Source organism: Anas platyrhynchos, chromosome 13, assembly GCF_047663525.1.
Source record: "Anas platyrhynchos isolate ZD024472 breed Pekin duck chromosome 13, IASCAAS_PekinDuck_T2T, whole genome shotgun sequence".
Classification (NCBI taxonomy): domain Eukaryota; kingdom Metazoa; phylum Chordata; class Aves; order Anseriformes; family Anatidae; genus Anas; species Anas platyrhynchos.
In genome coordinates, this window is record NC_092599.1 from 10,090,139 (window position 1) to 10,107,471 (window position 17,333).

The 17,333-nt window shown below is 47.8% G+C and overlaps 1 protein-coding gene across 15 annotated transcripts in view; it reads left to right on the forward strand.

Moving 5' to 3' along the window:
* GRIP2 (glutamate receptor interacting protein 2) overlaps positions 1-17,333 on the forward strand; it is a 245,994-nt gene that overhangs the window by 171,888 nt on the left and 56,773 nt on the right. The gene's annotated exons all lie outside the window — the stretch shown is intronic.

Below are 17,333 nucleotides of genomic sequence, written 5' to 3' on the forward strand. Positions count from 1 at the left end.
ATTACTAGTTAGGAAAGAGAGTGTAACGTCTGCTATACGGCTGCAGGCAGTGCCAGCTGCAATCCTAGAAGCTGTTTGTGAACGAGCCTGCCGGTGGTCATTTGGCAGTGTAATCTGCGTCTCTGCACTCCTGCCCTGCAATAGAGCTAAATCGTCATTAATAGTCCGTAGAATGAGGCAACCCCACGGAATGTTATCCAGAAACATAGTTATAACACCGATCTGGGGACGAATAGTCTTTTTTGCATTGCAAGATAAACCTCTTATAAAAAGAATGCCAAAGAGAAGCAGCACAGCCGCTGCTGCTGCCTCCATGGTTACGTCAGTCAGGCTGCAGGGTCCTGATGTCCGCCCCTCTGCTCTGTGCCGACTCGCCACACGGTGAGGGTCGGCTGCCGTTGTCCACTGATGCCTCTGGTCTCCCATAGCAACTCGATCTCGGATGTCCCGCATCGCACCGTGATCACGTCAATTTCCCGCGGCCCTCCGCAATTCCACGTCCCGCCGCAACTCTATTCCCCGCGGCCCTCCGCAATTCCACGTCCCGCCGCAACTCCGTTTACCCGCGGCCCTCCGCAATTCCACGTCTCGCCGCAACTCTTTTTCCCGCGGCCCTCCGCAATTCCACGTCTCGCCGCAACTCTTTTTCCCGCGGCCCTCCGCAATTCCACGTCTCGCCGCAACTCTATTTCCCGCGGCCCTCCGCAATTCCACGTCCCGCCGCAAAAACCCCGTTTCCCACCGTTTTCACGCGTCTCTCAGCGGGAGTACCGCGTCTCACCGTGAGGCCTGTGTACCGTGTGTCCGGGCCGGTGTCCGGTCTGCTCAAGCGCCGGTCGGATGGGCGCTCCGAAGTCCCGACGGCGCGGCGAGATCGCGGCGCCGCTGGTCCCGGCGCCGCCGGTCCCGGCGCCGCTGGTCTCCTGGTCTACCTGCGTTCGGATGTGCCGGCGCCGCTGGTGTCCCGCTGCGCTGCGATGTTTGCCCCGGCGCCGCTGCGATGTCCGTGCTCGGCTGCGATGTCTGCTCCGGTGCTGCGATGTCCTGCTCCTGTGCGATGTCTGTTCAGGTCCTGTTCAGGTCTCCCGCTGCGATGTCCTGTTCAGGCCCTGTTCAGGTCTCAGCCTGTTCGGGCGCCATATGTTGCAGGAAGCACGGCCGAAAGCACGACAGACACCAGTAGAGTCAGATCATGCTCCATTTTATTGCCCGAATAGCCTAACTTTTATAGAGAACTTAACAGGGGTGGACAGTGTTTCACACAAGATTATTGGTCAAAAGCACTCAGACAAACAACTGCAAGAAAACAACCCCACCTGCAAGAAAACAACCCCCTTGTGATTAGCAGTCACATAGACCTTGTCCTTGAAGCCAGCTACTGGTAACAATATTTTTCTGAGTTCCTCAATTGGGCGATGTGGGAACACTGTCATGGGAACTTCTCATAGTTGCCCTGGTAGCTTGGTTTGCTCAGCTACAGCAAGCCATGGGATTTTTGCTGTTTCAAGAAATCCCTCAACACCCCTGTGCTGTGTTATGTCTGCCTTTGGGCTTTCTGGCCAGGTTCGTTACTCTTTATGATGTTTGTTACGCTTATTTAATCCACATATGCCAAGGATAACCACAGTGCTGAAGTGTTTGTATGTATCAGGGCATGGAGGATTCGATTTTTTTTGAAAATGGACTGTTAAAATTCCTATTTGCTCGTGGATGCCAGTGTCTATTGCTGGTGATACGATTTTCTTCCTTAAGTAGGTGATGTGCAGTTTTACGTGGAGGATCAGGAGGCGGCACCGGGCAGGTTGGAGGGAAAGGTGCCTGTGTTTCATGTTTAACCGTGGGTTGGTGTCGCAAACAAAAGGAACAAAGAAGTAATAACAACCAGGAAGAGGTGCTGCTGCAGAACCGGAAAGTAGAGCACAAATAAATATTTAGCGATGTTCATCAATTGGCGATTGAGTGCCAGCAGGCATAAGAACATTTAAGGCTCTTTCCAGCTGTCAGTTCGGATACCGCATAATTTTTAGCGTGTGAGTAATCCCATCAGGGTGTGCATGGTCTTAAGCCTCGCTGGGACAGGAGCCCTGGGTCATTGTGTGGCTGTCTGCTCGCGGTGGCAGGGTGCTGCTTCGAGACAGGCGTGCTTACGTGGGAGTCGGGAAATGCTGCTGCTGTGACAGCCTGACTGCCAGCCTGCTTCTGAGGGGTTTTTAATAGTATTATTATTCTGTTCGTAACAAGAGAAATTACTAACCGAGCTTGATGTTCTCAGCTGTCACATTTATTAATCTGTGGATTTTCAAATCAGTCTGGTAACTTCAGAGACATGCAGGAGCACACAGGATGTTACATGATTTTCTCTCCTTCCATTCCCAACAATCGCCGTCTCCAATTCTTTATTTCAATGAAATAATTTTTTTTCTTTGGCCATGTGTTTTTGTTCAAGGATCTGATAATTACATGCTTGGGGATGATGGCTTTTCAAAAGCATCTTTCCCAGCAATTTTCAACTGGAGATGCGGATAAAAATATCTCCCCAGTTTTTTATCAGAAATGTTTTCAGTAATGTGCAATTATGAGCTCTGCCTTCATTCAATTCATCCTGGAAGAATTTGCTTCACAGGGAAATTCGTTTCCTAGCTGCTGGAGTTGCCAGCACCGTTTGGCAGCTGCAGGTTTTTGTGGGGAGGAGGGAAAAAAGGCCCAGAAATGAAAATTACTGTGAAGTAAATTGGTCCCAACACCTGGAAGCCATGAAAGGATGGAATATCTTATTTTTTTTGTTAGATCATTGTTAAAATGCTCCGCACAGCAGTCCCAAAACGGTCTTGTAAGTTGTTTAGCATAGCCGGGGTATGAGGAGATGAGCCCACTTAGTCATCCTCCGACTGATCTGCTCCTTACTGTGCAAGTTCAGGAAATCACGTCAGAGAGGTGGAAGGAGCTGTGGGTTTCTTCCCAGCTACTCTCCAGCTTCCAATCTCGGTATGTAATGATTGCTCTCTTGGTATAGCCCAACGAAGCTATAAGCTAAGAGCTGGCAATGCTGGGGAGAGCAGAGGTGGCGTGCAAAAAGAACCGGAATGCTTTTGTGCTGGCAGACAGGAACTGGTGCCACTAAGAGTGAGATCTGGCTCCTTGCTGCCCTGTTGTAGGGATGCAAATGGGATTGATTTGGTGCATCAGCCTGCCTTGTTGCACCCTCCTCCTTCCCAAAGGAGGGATGTGGGTCCCTGATCCTGCATCTGCTGCTGTTTTGGGGGTCTTGTGCTGTGGCGTTCCCAGCGCCTGAGCAGTCCCAGTCCCAGTCCTGCTCCCCCTCCCATGCCCTTTCGTTGTCCTGTGAGCCGCAGTGGGTGGTTCAGCCCAAAATCTGAGGGACGTGGCCAGCTCCTGCCCCGGTGATTTATAGGGGGTAGTGTCTTTGTGGAATGCAGTGCTGTTTGGGTAGGATTAAACTCTTGGCATAAGAAGAATGTACACATTTTGCAAGATTATTTTTTTTAATAATGTAATGCATTTCCCGTATAACCTGCTGTGTAAACAGATCGTGTTCCTTCCTGCCACGAAACGCCACGCTGTGCCGCTCGTGCTGCAGCTGTACCCCTCGGCCCTGCAGCCCAGAGGGCAGGGGGGCTTGGGGCAGATTCCCTGCAGGTCCAGCCTCTGCTGACTACCCCGCAGCACCCAGCAAAGCCAAGCAGAGGGATTAAACATGTGTATGGGGGTAGCAATGGATGAGGTGGTGTTCCTGGGGCAGAGCCACAGGGATATGACCGAAATCCAGGGAAATCGGTGGGGAGTTGCTGCTGTGCGTGTAGATCTGGACCAAGGTCACCTTGTAGACCTTGCACCTGGGGAGTTAAAATTAAAGTGAAGGTGGAAGGGCTCTGAGCCAGGAGGCACATCTGGTTTTGCTCCAAACCCAGGTTTCGCCCCATGGTCTGTTGTTTCCTCGCCTGCCCTCGCTGTGCTGCACGTGGCTCTTTTCTTCTGTGTTTCTCCACTCCTCGGGGCTGCTGCAGGGCAGAGGTGAACATCGGCCAGCTCCAGGTCTGGGTAGCTGCTGGTGAGGCTGGCAAAGAGACACAAAACGAGGGAAAGAAGCTTTATTATTAACAATAACAACTTCAAAAAAAGAAATCAGAGCAGCCCCCCTTACTCCTTGTGGTTCAATACCCCCGACCTCCTGTCCACCCTGGCTTGGCGGGGGGACGGGTGCTCACCCTGCAGAGGCTGGAGAACCAAGCACTTCCCAGGCTGTGGGTACAGTGAGCTGCAAAGCTCTGCTGGCTTCCTCTGCCGTCTGAGTCCCTTTATCATTCAGCAGCCAGCTCGAGCAGTACCATGAGCTATAATAGGCAATTAGCTCCGAGCAGATTTATGTGCCACTGCATTTTATAAGCAAACAATCGCGTGTGTTTAATCATTAAATGGAGCTGCTGTGCCTAATGTTCACGGAGCCCCGTCTTTTGTCTCCCTGCACACCCACTCAGCCCTCTCACACCGTTTTTACACCCGTACAGACCCGCTGGCACTGATCCTCGTGCAGGGCATGGATACTGCTGGGCAGCTGCCTTTGGTTCCAGCAGGCGGTGGCAGGAGGTAAGCACTTGGCAATATCTGCTCCTGGAGACATCCAGGCCCCTTCTGGAGGTCAGCACAGAGGGAAGGGGAGATGCCTGACCCCGTGGTGAGGGGCTGTGCTGGCTTCCAGTGATGGGTGGTGATTTACGCAGCGTGCCCAGGCTTCCCTGGGGTTAGGAAAGTAGTTGGGCTTTGTACTTGTAGTTAATTTTAGGAATACCTGAGCGCGCTGCTCTTCCACACGTCTATTACACACTCGACAGAACCTGCTGGTTTTAATTTTTATTAGCACAAGTGGCTTGTTGAATCAAAATTAAGTGCATATTTGGGAAGCATAATGTGAAGCATTACACTTAATGGGCTGTGCTCCTGACATGAGTCTCCTCTCTCCTTGGTACTCTGCGGTTTTTAGTTACACCTACGTTTTCCCTGATCTCCTTGCCACTTCCTACCCTCCGTGAGCTGCACAACTCCCAGCTGTGCCTTTTCAGAGACGTCTTACTGACATCTTCTCGGATCTGTGCTCCTCCAGCCCCTTTGGCTGGGGCAGTTTTGGATTTTAAACATCCAAAAAACCCAAAAGGGAAAATTAATGCACAGGACTGTGCAGCTCAGATTCTTCGAAGAGCAGGATTTCAGCATGAAAATCCCGAGGCTGTCCCCGTTTGCTCAGAAAGGTGCTCACGAGAGTATCTCTTGTGAGCTTTTCAGAGGGTGGCAGAGCCCAGCTTGCAGCAATGTGTTCTGATTTCCAGCAGGATTTTCCATGCCTTTCAGGAATTTCTGTTCTGGCTGTAGTTGAGTCTGTGTTCTCCCCCTGCTTTGTGCTACCCGTACGATGTGAAGCAACTGGAAAGCAGACAACCATTTGGATGAAAGCAGCTATAAAACAGCTGGAGCGCATTAATAACTCCTCTGGAGCGGGGTCTTGTCCGTTTTTCATACTAAGCAGATGCTTGCTTTCATCGCAGTGGTGGTGTGCTGCTCTCTGGACATCCGCCTGTTTGGAGGATGGGATGTGAGCCAGGGCAAGGCAGGGGGAACAAGAAGAGGGGTAAAAGCAGGAGCAGGGCTTGCTGGAAGCAAGATTTAATGGGCACTTCAGGTAAATTTTTAACAGCTGGGTTGATGGGGTCAGACCACACCATTTCCAACATCAAATATCTTTGAGCTTTGAAACTTCCTTATTTCATCTTGTTGTCCTGCTAAATCTGATAGCCCCTGGCTCTTTGATTTCTTGCTTTCTCCTTCCCTCCTTTCATTTTAAGCAAGGCTCTTCCTTAAACTTCCTTTAGTCTTTTAACTGTAAGCTTCTTCCATCTCTCGCACAGCTCCTGTGAAGCCTCCTGACACAGCTGAAGATAAAAGCAGCCCAGGCGTGCACATGGGCCACTGCATAATGGATGGTTTGTGTGTCAGGGTCTGAAATCTACATATGTTTAGATCAGTCCTGAAGTGGGAACATCTGTATATGTTCCTATATAACGGCTCTCACCACATGAATGAATAATCCAACTCCCACGACTTGCTATTTACCTTTTCTGAAACATTGCTACTTGGCTAAACACTGAGGGGAGAATCACATTTACGGGACTTAAGTCTTAGTAAGGTTTAGCAGAGCTTTAGGGATAAGCTGGAAACGAGTCTGAAATGAGTCTGCCAGAAATCTTTCCTTTCAAACAGTTAACACTGCCTGCTGCTGCTTACTTCTTGACTCCCACCGGTTTTTAAACACTTTGCATCAGAATGCCATGCAAATCCAGGATGAAGCACCTGATTTGCAGCCTACTGCATTGCGTGCCTTCTCTTAGGATGCAATCTGCCAGCGGTCCTGGCTGTCTTTGGGGTCCTCGAAAAGAACCAGGGTTGTCCTGGTTCACCAGACCGCTCTGATTTTTCACTGCTGCTTTTGAAGCCATAGCCGTGCTGAGATGGTGAGATCAGGGCAGTAGCAAATAAGGTTATGGGCAGCTTTGATACCTGCCTCTCATAGTTTATTTGACTTTTTCATGCTAGTGCTGATGGCATCCTTTAGGTCTTAAATAAATCTGTTTTCTCAGTTCACCCCTAGACCCCTTGCTCAAGCTTTTATTAAATGTTGCTGCATTGAAGTGCATCTCTTCTGTTGCCTCATTTGCCTGTTTGTTTTTTCTATTGTTCTGTTTTTGCTTTGAATAGTTTTCTTGGGATTTGCACAAATTTTCTACTTGGTGTTGTCCCTGAGATTGATTCAAACCACGCATGCACCTGCAGCAGTCTCCACCACCTCCTGACCTGGCACAGCAAGTCTCTTAGATCTGGTTCTTCATTTCATCTCCTGGTCCTTTCCTTGCACAAGTGCAGGTTTGTAGCTGGGGCAGCCTGGACAGGGGCAGGGTGACCTTCCTCACAGCCAGCACGAGGGGCTATCCTTGCACACCCCTTGTTAAACCTTGCTGGTGCATGGGCTGCTGATGTCCAACTGATGTTGCTCACAGAGATTAGCACAGAAGGAGCTTTTTCCCTGTTTAGAAGGGGTTTTCCCCAACTCATCATTATCTGAGGATCTCTCCAGAATCCAGTGGGTTTTCCTCTGCCCTGTCTACTGCCTGCTACAAGGAGTTTGCTATTGCCACATCCCTGCCAAACTGGGAGAAGTTACCCAGCTGTAGCAAAGCCTAGAGGAAAATGCTTTGTCTCAACTGACTTATTTACAAGCTCAGGGATACCCAGTGAAATTGTTTATTCCAAAGCTCATGCTGTCTCTTTCCTTCTTCTCTGTGTATCTGTTGGGGAGGGGTATTGTGGTTTTCCTCTCAGAGCAGAGAAAGGTAGCACAGGGAACCTGGGCACTCACTGATTTTTGGCTCTGCTGGAGAAACACTGACGTATCCTCCTTCAGGTGGGGGTGGGATTTCAAGATCTGATCTGGCCAGAGTCACGGATAAGAGCTGTGGATGAAAATGACCTTTTACTGAACTGTGTTTTCTCTTTTCAGCTAGCCTCAGCCCAAATGGCCATCTTCTATTTTCTTTTTTTTTTTAAAGACCAGATTGTTCTCAGCCCAAATGAGCCATTCACAGCCCAGTCTCACCCCTGCATTGTACAGGTCAAAGAGCTTAGGCTAGTTACTGTGAATCATGCTCCAAATCCCTTGTCACAGGGGTGCCGAATGATTTTTAGATAGATTCCCATCCATCATAAGGCGCTCAGTAACACAGTGTCCAGGAGGTTAATTTTTTTCATGGGGTGCAAAGGGAGGACACACACACATTCCCTCATCTAGGCTGAATTTCTACAGCTTTCTTTCCCAATTTTTGGCTCTCCTGTCTCTCCATTAAGGAGTTACGTACTCTTACCCCATGAGTGGGCACAGAGGTCAGACTGCTTTTCCCTCTTCTCTTCAGTGCAGCATTACTTTGTGGTCCTGAAGCTCCCTCCCTCCCTTCCTGGGAGACTTTGGGGGCCAGGAAGACGTGGGAGACAGGAGCTAGAAACAGTTTTCTTTCCACCAGGAAGTTAACCTCATGATTCAACTGGTCTTTGATGAGACCTTGGAGGATGGAAGACAACAGGTACCGCTTTTAATGAGAGATCACAGGGACCAAAACAGAGCTTGTCAAAGCAAAACAGGTCAAAGAATTTTTTATCGCCATCACTGCAGCAAGTTGATCTCCATTTCAAAAGGTAGAAGTCCTGACTCCCCCATCCTGCCCTCCCCACGCTGCTGACTTGTGCCGTGCTCTCACACCCTGGCCATGACACAAGGATGCTGCGTGCTCGGCACTGCTGGTGGCACCCGGCTCCTGCCTCCCCATCTCCTCCCTGCACCTCCCCGCGTGCACACCCAGCGTTAGGTAAGCCAGATCTGGCCTAACCAGGTTTTAGGGTTGGTTGGTTTGGTTTTCTTCCTAAAGAGTAAATATTTGTTGCTCAGAAAACAAAACATTTTGCCCTATGGACATTTATAAATTTTAACTATTGATGTATTCAAGATAAAAGCTTACCTGCCTGCGTGTGCCTTTAGACAAACCTTCCCAGCTGGGAGGCAGCTCAGTGCCAGACCCTGTGCAGTGAAAGCAGCTGTGTGATGTTTTTCATTAAAACAAAGCCTGGCTCTGCTTTTTGACAAACTCCAGGGCTTTTAAACAAGCAGGTAGTAGTGGCCGCTAGGTTTAGATGGCACCAATTATTTGAGTGCTATGGTCTAATAAACTGACAGTATTTAATTCCATCTGCTTGAAAAGCCACAATAGAGCTGTCTTTTTTTATTTGATTTCTCTCCACAGTCATTTAGTAGGGTATTTGTTGCTCGAAAGAAGGGAACTCCCCAGGGTTTGGATTCAGCCGGCTGCGTTTCTTATCCATCTCCATATTCAAGAAAAAGTTTGGAAGCTTGCTTGGAGTTAATAGGGAGAATTGTATTCCCTTGCCAGCTAGGATTTACTGCTGCCTGCTGCCTGGATTAATAAACCCAGTTGTGTCTAGAGAGGCATTCTTCCTTGGGAACGGCTTCAGCCTTTATTGGTCATTTCTCACCCTATTACAATTGCTCACTTGGATAACTTGCACAAAAGATCAGTCTGAAAATGTATCTTATTCCTCTTTAATTTTTTACTTTGGAAAGGTAGTTTCTTCAGATAACACAATCAGGAGATCAGCAATATTTCATCTTCCTAGCTTATTGTTGGGCTCTCCCCAGTACAGTCTATACTGCTTAACAAAAGAAATTGCAAAATTGACTGGAAAATGTAACTTTAATAACATCATTTCAGGCAGTAGAACCATTGAGAAATAATGATCTCATTGAGTTGGTTTCTGCACTATTCTTATCCCTCTTGCACAAAATTATTGCGCATACTGAGTGCGCACATGTGGATGGGACCTGCAAGGGGTGAGGAGGTGCATAGTTTCCCCTGCCAGCACCTCGTTCATAAACGTAAAGGGATGAAGCTGCCTATAAAATTGCCTGGGAGGGTAAGAGACTTTGGGAAGTCTCTCTCTCCCTTTCTCTATTTCAGTTCTTGTACATTAGAAATGCAAATTTTGTTGGGGAGTGCTTAAGAAAATGGAAGTGAAGAGGGCTCACTGGGTGAAAAGGGACCTTTTTTGAAATGGACCTTTTCTTACGGACTTTTTTGAGGATGTTTTGGAAGAGATGGATGAAGGTGAAGACGTTCTGGGTTCGTATGGGGAAAGCTGTTTGTGCTAAGGACCCAGCCCATGCTGTCCTTCAAGGAGCTCTTAGTGAACCTGAATAATGCACGGAGCGTATCCTCACCAGGATGGGGAAAGAGTTGTCCATGATATTTTTAAATTAGAGAAAGAAAAGAAACCCCAGCCTACGTCAGAACAACAATATAATCACTGCGAGCAGAAGAACAAATGAACCCTAATTTTCAACAGTTCTGCATCCCATATCCCTTACTCTTATCCTTACCATGTAAAAGAAGGTGGGTGGAGAGGCTGGTCTAGAGCTATTTGCGCAGCAGCTCTCTTTGCTTTGCTTTTTTGGGACTTTTCAACTCTACACAGTTGTAATGAAAGTTACGGGACTCTAATCCCCTTTCAGATGGCTCTCCATCCCTCCCTCCCTCCTTCCCTCCCAGGTCGAAGCATATTGGCCACTGGCTTCCAAAGGTGCAAAAGGACAGTAGATGGATGGAGGGACAGACAGGCTGCAACGTTAATTTTCATAGGATATCAAGAAAAAAAAAAAAAAAAAGGATGTGTGTTTAACAAAATTTTTCAAGTCACTTTTTCAAGTATTTTCCTTTTTCTTTCAGTATAGCTCGAGTGGAAATTACCAGCTGCTTCCAGGTCCTCTGTTGCACTCTCCTTCCGATACGCTGATTCGACCAAGTTGCTCTGTGATGGCTTCCAAAGCCTAACGGGTGGCAGACAGTGCACTGTGCAATGTCTCTGCTATAAGAAAACAAGGCTGTAATGGCAGGTTGGCTGCAGGTTCTTAAATCACATCTTTCCCATTTCTCCCCTTTTTATGCTTTTTTATGGAATGCTGTGTATTTAAAGAAAGCAGGAGGAGTACTTCGTCTTGACATTGCCAGCTGGGTCCAGCATTTGTTCTTATCAGATGGGGCTCGGATCAGCCCTTGGGAGGTATCTGATACCCTGTGAAAGTTGAGTTAAATCTTTCCAAAGCCTGGCTTCACTGCAGAACCAACTGAAACGGGCTTTGTGCATGCACACACACACACACACACACACACAAATTAGATCTCCTGATTTATTAAATGTTAAAATTCTGTTCTCACTTCCTTATGGGACGCAGGAGGCTTCATCCATCAGGGTTAGGCACATGTTGAGGGCTTGCAAGGGGGAAGAAGCACACCCTGATATCTCCTGGAAGCCAACCTGCTTGGTAACAGAGGCATGTTGTGGCCCATAGCCTGGTCTCATAACGGCTACTGCTATGCAAATAATTATCTACATCACTTCTGCTTGGAAATGGTTTCTTGAAACAAATTGTTCCTTTAAAAGTAATTTTGGTTTCTTATTAAAAAGAAAAAAAAAAAAAAGAGGAACAAAGCACGGAGTTTGTTGAACAATAGGCTATTGTATCTTTTACAGATCCGTTTCCTGAGAATAAAGCAGCAGGTGGTTATGAAATTATACGTGCCTTAGAAGGGCTGGTAGATAAATGAATGCAGCCTTGAGAAGAAAAGAAGGGGAGACGCAGAGGGCGTGGGGAGATGGAATTCGTGCTGTGTGTATCAGGGAGGGGGGATTCAGACTTACGGCTTCCTCCTGGAATAACCTCAGGGTTTGGACAGGTTCTCCTGGCTCTGATGCCAGGAGCAAAGGCTGCACAGGTGGGAGGAGGAGATGCCACAGCAGCCTCTGCTTGCGGGCACGCTCCCACCCCGGGGAAGGGAGCAAAGCGTCACTGCAGTGGGGCTGGCACAGGTACCGGTAGCTTTTTGGTGACACTCTTGGGACATTTTTTTTTTTCTTCACCAGAATGGCTGGGAAAATGGGAGGAAGGTCAGTTGTCTTATTCGGGGCAAGGACTTAGTTCCAGCAAGCACAGGTATTGTATATGTTGCGACCGTCCTCTTTGGCTGCGCTCTCAGATAATTTGTGGTAAGAAAAGTCAAAGAGGAAACGTTTCCCCAAGCCCTCGTTTGTCTTCTGCATAACTCACGAGTGTGTGCCGTAAGGGGCTTTATTGCCACTGAAGGGAAAATTACGAGGCAATTCTCAGCAACAGGCAGCCCCTGCCATTTGTGCCACAGGTGCGGTGGTGCGTAGATTTATGAAATTAGGGAGGGGCAGCTCCCAAAATAGCTCAGCTTATTTCAGTCTTTGCTCACCGAGCAGGGGACACTTCTTGGATAACCTGCCTGGTGCAGAGAAGGGAAGAAACATTTCAAACCCCCACCTGGGGCTGAGCTGCGTTGCAGATGCTCTGCGATGGAGGTGGAGATGAGATCTGTGATGGGCACTGGGTTTTTCAGCTGCTGTACTCCCAAATCCTGGAGAATAAAGGGGAAGAAAATAGCGTGTCTTTTAAAAGGTTGCGTTTATTTATTATTTGTCTTTTGGAAGCAGTCAGCACAACAGTCATTGTCATCAAAATGAATTTGTGCTGCGCAATCCCAAAACTTTAGTGACTTCTCTCTTGTTTTTAAGCACATTGCAGGAGCATGAGCTGCCTTGCCTAAGGATTGAGAATATTTGTTGCTGTATGCTTGGGCTGGTTTTATGTAGGGCAGAAGCATGAACTCTAGTTCAACTCTTGCAGTATTCTAGGAAACGCAGTCTGGAGATCCCTAGCAGGTTTGTTTTTTCTTTTTCTTTTCTTTTTTTTTCTAACATTTGTTTGAGTTCTGTTTACGTGAACTCATGTAGGACTTTTCCAAGGGCCTAAGGAGTTTTGGACTTAATTGAGCAGAAGAAAATCCCAGCCACCCTCCAAGGAGGATGTTATCTGTTGTGGAATCAGACTCCTGGCTGAAGCAGAGGCATGGTGGGAGCTCTTGGGCTGCCTTGGACACTATAATTAACTACCTTCGTGCAACCTATTTGTAACAGCATTGACAATGGGCTTTTTATTTTCATGCCCTTGCCTCTTTGTGCCTACTTTCCTCTTGTGGTAAGTGCTAAGCACGTGGGAGACGGGCAGCCACCACCATGCTGCTCTCACACAGACCTAACGCAGCCATCCCCACCCGCACGGCGATGCTGAAATAACATCCCCCGAGAGGGAGCTTTGGTTGCATAGAGCCTTCAAACCAAACCCAAAGGTGCCTAAAGGTACGGATAGATGATTCTAATTATTTTTCAAATATATCTTCAGGCACTCAGCTTACTTAAAAACCCCGTGCCTTGGAGAGCAGCAGCCAGGAGGCTGCAGCTGGAGGTGTCACCAGCTACCTGACCCCCTCTCATGCGCCCCTCACTGCTCCTTATCTGTCTGCAGCTGAATTCCTCCTCTGACTTGCAGAAATAACTCCTCAAAATGGATCAAATCCCACTTAGTTTTGGTTGTTTGGGTTCCTGCTTCCAGCCCTGGGCTTTTATTCTAGCAAAAAATACTGGCTTGCGTCAGCATGAATAGCACTTGGTTCTGAACGCTGTTTTAGTGTTCATTTCTCTAAACAAGGAGTGCAATTACCTTATGGTGAAATAACTGTCTCCAACTGTCTTTTTTCCATTAAACAAATGGGAAGTTTTACCTCTTGGTCTTCCCACAAGATTAATGCACTTTCTCTGCGGGAACTGTCTTCAAACGATCGAGGAATCCGAACAAGTGGCAGACAGGAAGCCTAATTGTCCCAGAGCCTTGTTTAGCCAGTGACGATATTCATTAAGAAGTGATCTGTGTTAATAACACAGACTAATAACTCTTCTAAATGAAAAACCCTTCCTTTTTCCCCCCACAGGCAAGGATAATGAACTCCTAAATCAGTGCTCTTTCCGAGGAAGCTTATTTTTTTGCAGAGGTTGGCTTAAGATGTGTCTGATGACAGAGGATCCTGGTGCCTGCGCTCACATCTCACTGGGAATTTAACTAGGGAAAGCTGCAACTTCAGCTAAAGCCAGGGGATGTTTCTCCTTCTCTGCTTCACCTGTCAAGTTTGTTTTTGAGGGAACGAGGTGGGATTATATCCTCTTTTTTTTGGCACTATATGAGATACGTTCTGACTCTACAACACTTGCTGCAGGGAAGGAAAGCTCAGGGCTGTGTGTAGGGACAGGGACAAGGAGCTCTTCTCTCCCTGCTGGTAGGAAGTCACTGAAATGACAAAAAAAGAACTTAGGGGAACTTTTCCATATTGACACAGACCCTTATGGGATCAATGTATGGAAAGTGTTGTGCACTCAGTTTTATTGAGAGTCTTAGGTACCTCATGAACTTCTCTGACAGGTGTAGGGCTGGCACCAACACCGCTGCTTGGAAACACTCATTACAGAATATTTTCTTTGGAAAAAACTTGGCCTGCGTGGTGGGAGAGAAAAAGGTCGAAAAATGTACCTCTAATGGCTCCAGCATGGATTGCTTGCAAAAAAAAAAGAAAAAAAAAAAGAATCTGCAGAGGCTTAAAAAAATACATTATTTTCCCTCATTTTAGGGATTGGAGAGAGATTCATGAATTTGCAGTGGTTTGGTTGGCGCTGCCTTTGGGCCGGCTGAGCAGAGAGGCTGCTGCCTTCCCTCCGAGGCGGAGCTGTGCTAGGCAGGGGAAATGACAGGGAGAGAGCAAAAAGAGCTGGAATTCCTTCTTTTAAAACCCAAAGTAATCCCCCCCAAAGTGTCCCCATTAATACCAGCTTGAGTGGCAGAGCAGGAAATGGGCTGAAAATGAACAAAGAGCCGCGCGGCGGGGATGCTAATGCGAGCAAATGCCAATTCGCACTTCGGCAGGTGGCATGTGGCAGCTTCCTCTCCTCTTCAAACATTTTAGCCAGATAATGAGTGAAAAAAACCACAAATATTTTTAGCATAATCAACTGGATTTGGAAGGGAGAAGTGATAAGGGAAGGGGAGCCGTGGTGCTAATTATTTGCCAGCCCAGCCGGTGGCCGAGGACGCGGGGGGCTCGGTGCGAATTGCTGGCAGCGTGGGTCCCAGCTCTGGGCTGCCAGGGGGAGCGGGTGGCTCATGGGCGAGCTGCTGGCTTGCTGAAATGGCAGCCACGTCTGCCTGCCTGTGCCTGGGCCGGGAGGGAGACAGCAAAACGGGGTTTCGTATTGGTAGGGATTGGGGTTGAGATGGGGAAGCGAAGCGCAGAGGAGCGCCAGTGGCTGTCTGGTCCAGGGCGGTGTGTTTATGCGAAGCAGATGGTTGACTGCTTCCCTCTGCCAACAGATTATGGAGCTGGCTCCGAACCATCTTGCGTGGCTCCCCGGGAGTGCAGGGTTCCCATCATCCTCGGAGCATTGCTGCCTCAGGTGTGCTACCCAGGGCAGCGCTCTCGCATGGAAAGCGAGGGTCCCAGGGAATTTTGCAGGTGCCTTTTGCAGACCCAGCTCCGGTGCTGAAAAAGCAACCTCGTGCTCGGTATCCTGAGCTGCTGTTTTGAGGTTTGTCCTCCAACATGCTCCTGCACTTGGCAGAGAGGTGAAGGGAGGTGATGGCCCCTGGGCTGAGCGGAGTGTGCAGGCAGCAGTGGGATCGGTGTCCTGCTGCTCCTCTGGGGGATGCCTGCTGTGTACTCCCAAACCATCCCGCTTTTCTGACTCTGCAGTTGTGCAAGGCATGGGGTGACAGCAAGGGTAAGGCAGGACATTAGTAAAACCTACTGGAGAGAGAAATTAAAATGAACATGGCCAACACAGGTAGAGGGTAAAAGCTCTGAATCTATATCATTATTGAACATCTACAGAAGAGGAGATGGCAGGTGGCTTCGCTTTATTTTAAAAACTCGCGTGCTGGAGCCAAGCTGCCATGAGTAAATTAAACTTTCCAGAGTCATTAAGCCCAGATTAACCTTGTCCCTGACTTCCACATCACCCAAAAGGCCATTGCCGTTACAATGCAAATTTAATTTTCAGGCTTTCTGCTCCTAGAGCTGATGCCAGGCTGCACCAGCACCCATCTGAAGTCAGTGCCTTGACTTGGCTCCTGCTGTTATAGCCAAGCCATAGCTGCTGGTTTTGCTGTCAGCACTGTGTCATGCTGAGAGATCTCCACGGTCAGGGCAATGTTTTCTCCTCCTTTTGAAAGGCAGAGCCTTGTTCTCCCCTCGTTTTGCAGAGGTCCTGGCTGCTTGGGTACCACGGTTCAGTGTTTGTTGGACTTGGCACTGCTTGGTGATGGTCTAGTGCCAAGTGCTGATTCTTGCTTTATTAAAAATCTTCAGTTTAATGGTGGTGGAAAAGCCTTCAAACTGACACGGGAGAAAAATCTAAGGTCTGAACATCCATGTTATCCCACTACGGGCTGCTCAACTTGGGTTGAAAAACTGAAGGGTGCTTATTTTTCAGCTGAAGCTTTCTATGCTTAGAAATACAGGTTTGGGTCAGCCAGAATGTTTCACTGAGTTTTGTCAACTTGTGAAGTTCCTTCGGCTGGGGCACCAAGAATTAAAATATATGTGTGTGTTTTTGCCTTTTTGGAAACTACCTTACGTGGAAACTTGTTTCATTTCACTTCTTAAAAATGCTCAAGCCCTTGAGTAAACTCCAGCTCTTGGCGTTTCAGTGTAACCCACATGCTTCAGTTTACACCATCATTTGTCTGTTTGTGGGGACAGAGGGCTGTTCTGGTTGCTCTGTGTACAGACCAAGGAACAGAAGTTGTTATTCCCCTTGTACACAGCGAGACAAAAACTCCTCAGTAACTGAAATAGGAGTTACTGGAGGGCTGTGGACAGGAGCATGTGGCTGGGTTTTTTGGTAATCTGTATTTAAACTGCCACGGACAATTTGTAAACCTGCACAGCTACTGGAGGTTTGGGAAGGGCAATCCAGGAATGTGGGCACTGAGAAGGGGAATTATCTGATACTGCGTAGTTACTGGAAATTATTGCCTGACGAAGCCCCAGCTTTTTAGGAAATGCCAGAAAAACAGACATTTTAGATATATGCCAATTAAATGTGGAGAAGCATGCTCCCCTCTCTGCAAATAACCTCTCTTCAAGATAGGTGTCTTCCAACAGGAGAATACAGAGATATTGAAATATTTTATATTTAAATTTCAAATCATGCCACACTGCATTTACAGTGTATAACACTATTTTCTCCTTCTTCTGCCTTTTTTTTTTTTTTTTTAAGTCACTTAAGAGAAGGTGCTCTCTGTACTGTACAGAGGCTGGAACAGCAGCAGGAAAATGTGACTTTGAAATAATGGGATCTATAAGAATAGGCAATTTCGTTCAAGTATAGTGATTTAGAGCCCTGTTAGTGTCCAGATGTATAACTCCATTTCCAGAGACCATAAGTTTCTTCACAAGCATAATGACAGGCTTAAAACTTGTGAGACTAATGCCACAGCTCTCCCTGTCCTCAGCTGTTCCACATAATTACAGGAGCAAGGAAATTTCACTCTCTCCTAACGGATTAGCTCCCAGAGGAATAAATCAGATAATGTTATTGCACCACTGCTGCCTCGTTTCTTTCCCTCCCTCCCTAAAAGGCTGGAGAGCCCCCGTGACGCAGCGAGAAGCCAGGGCTGGCAGTGATTTTTCTCCCCCACAGTCTGTGATGAGGTCCTGATCCTACTTCCAGCGTCAACAAGGACGAACGTTTTGCAGTGCTGTGCTTTTGCGGTTGTCTGTTGCTTTTGACACTAATTTCAGCTT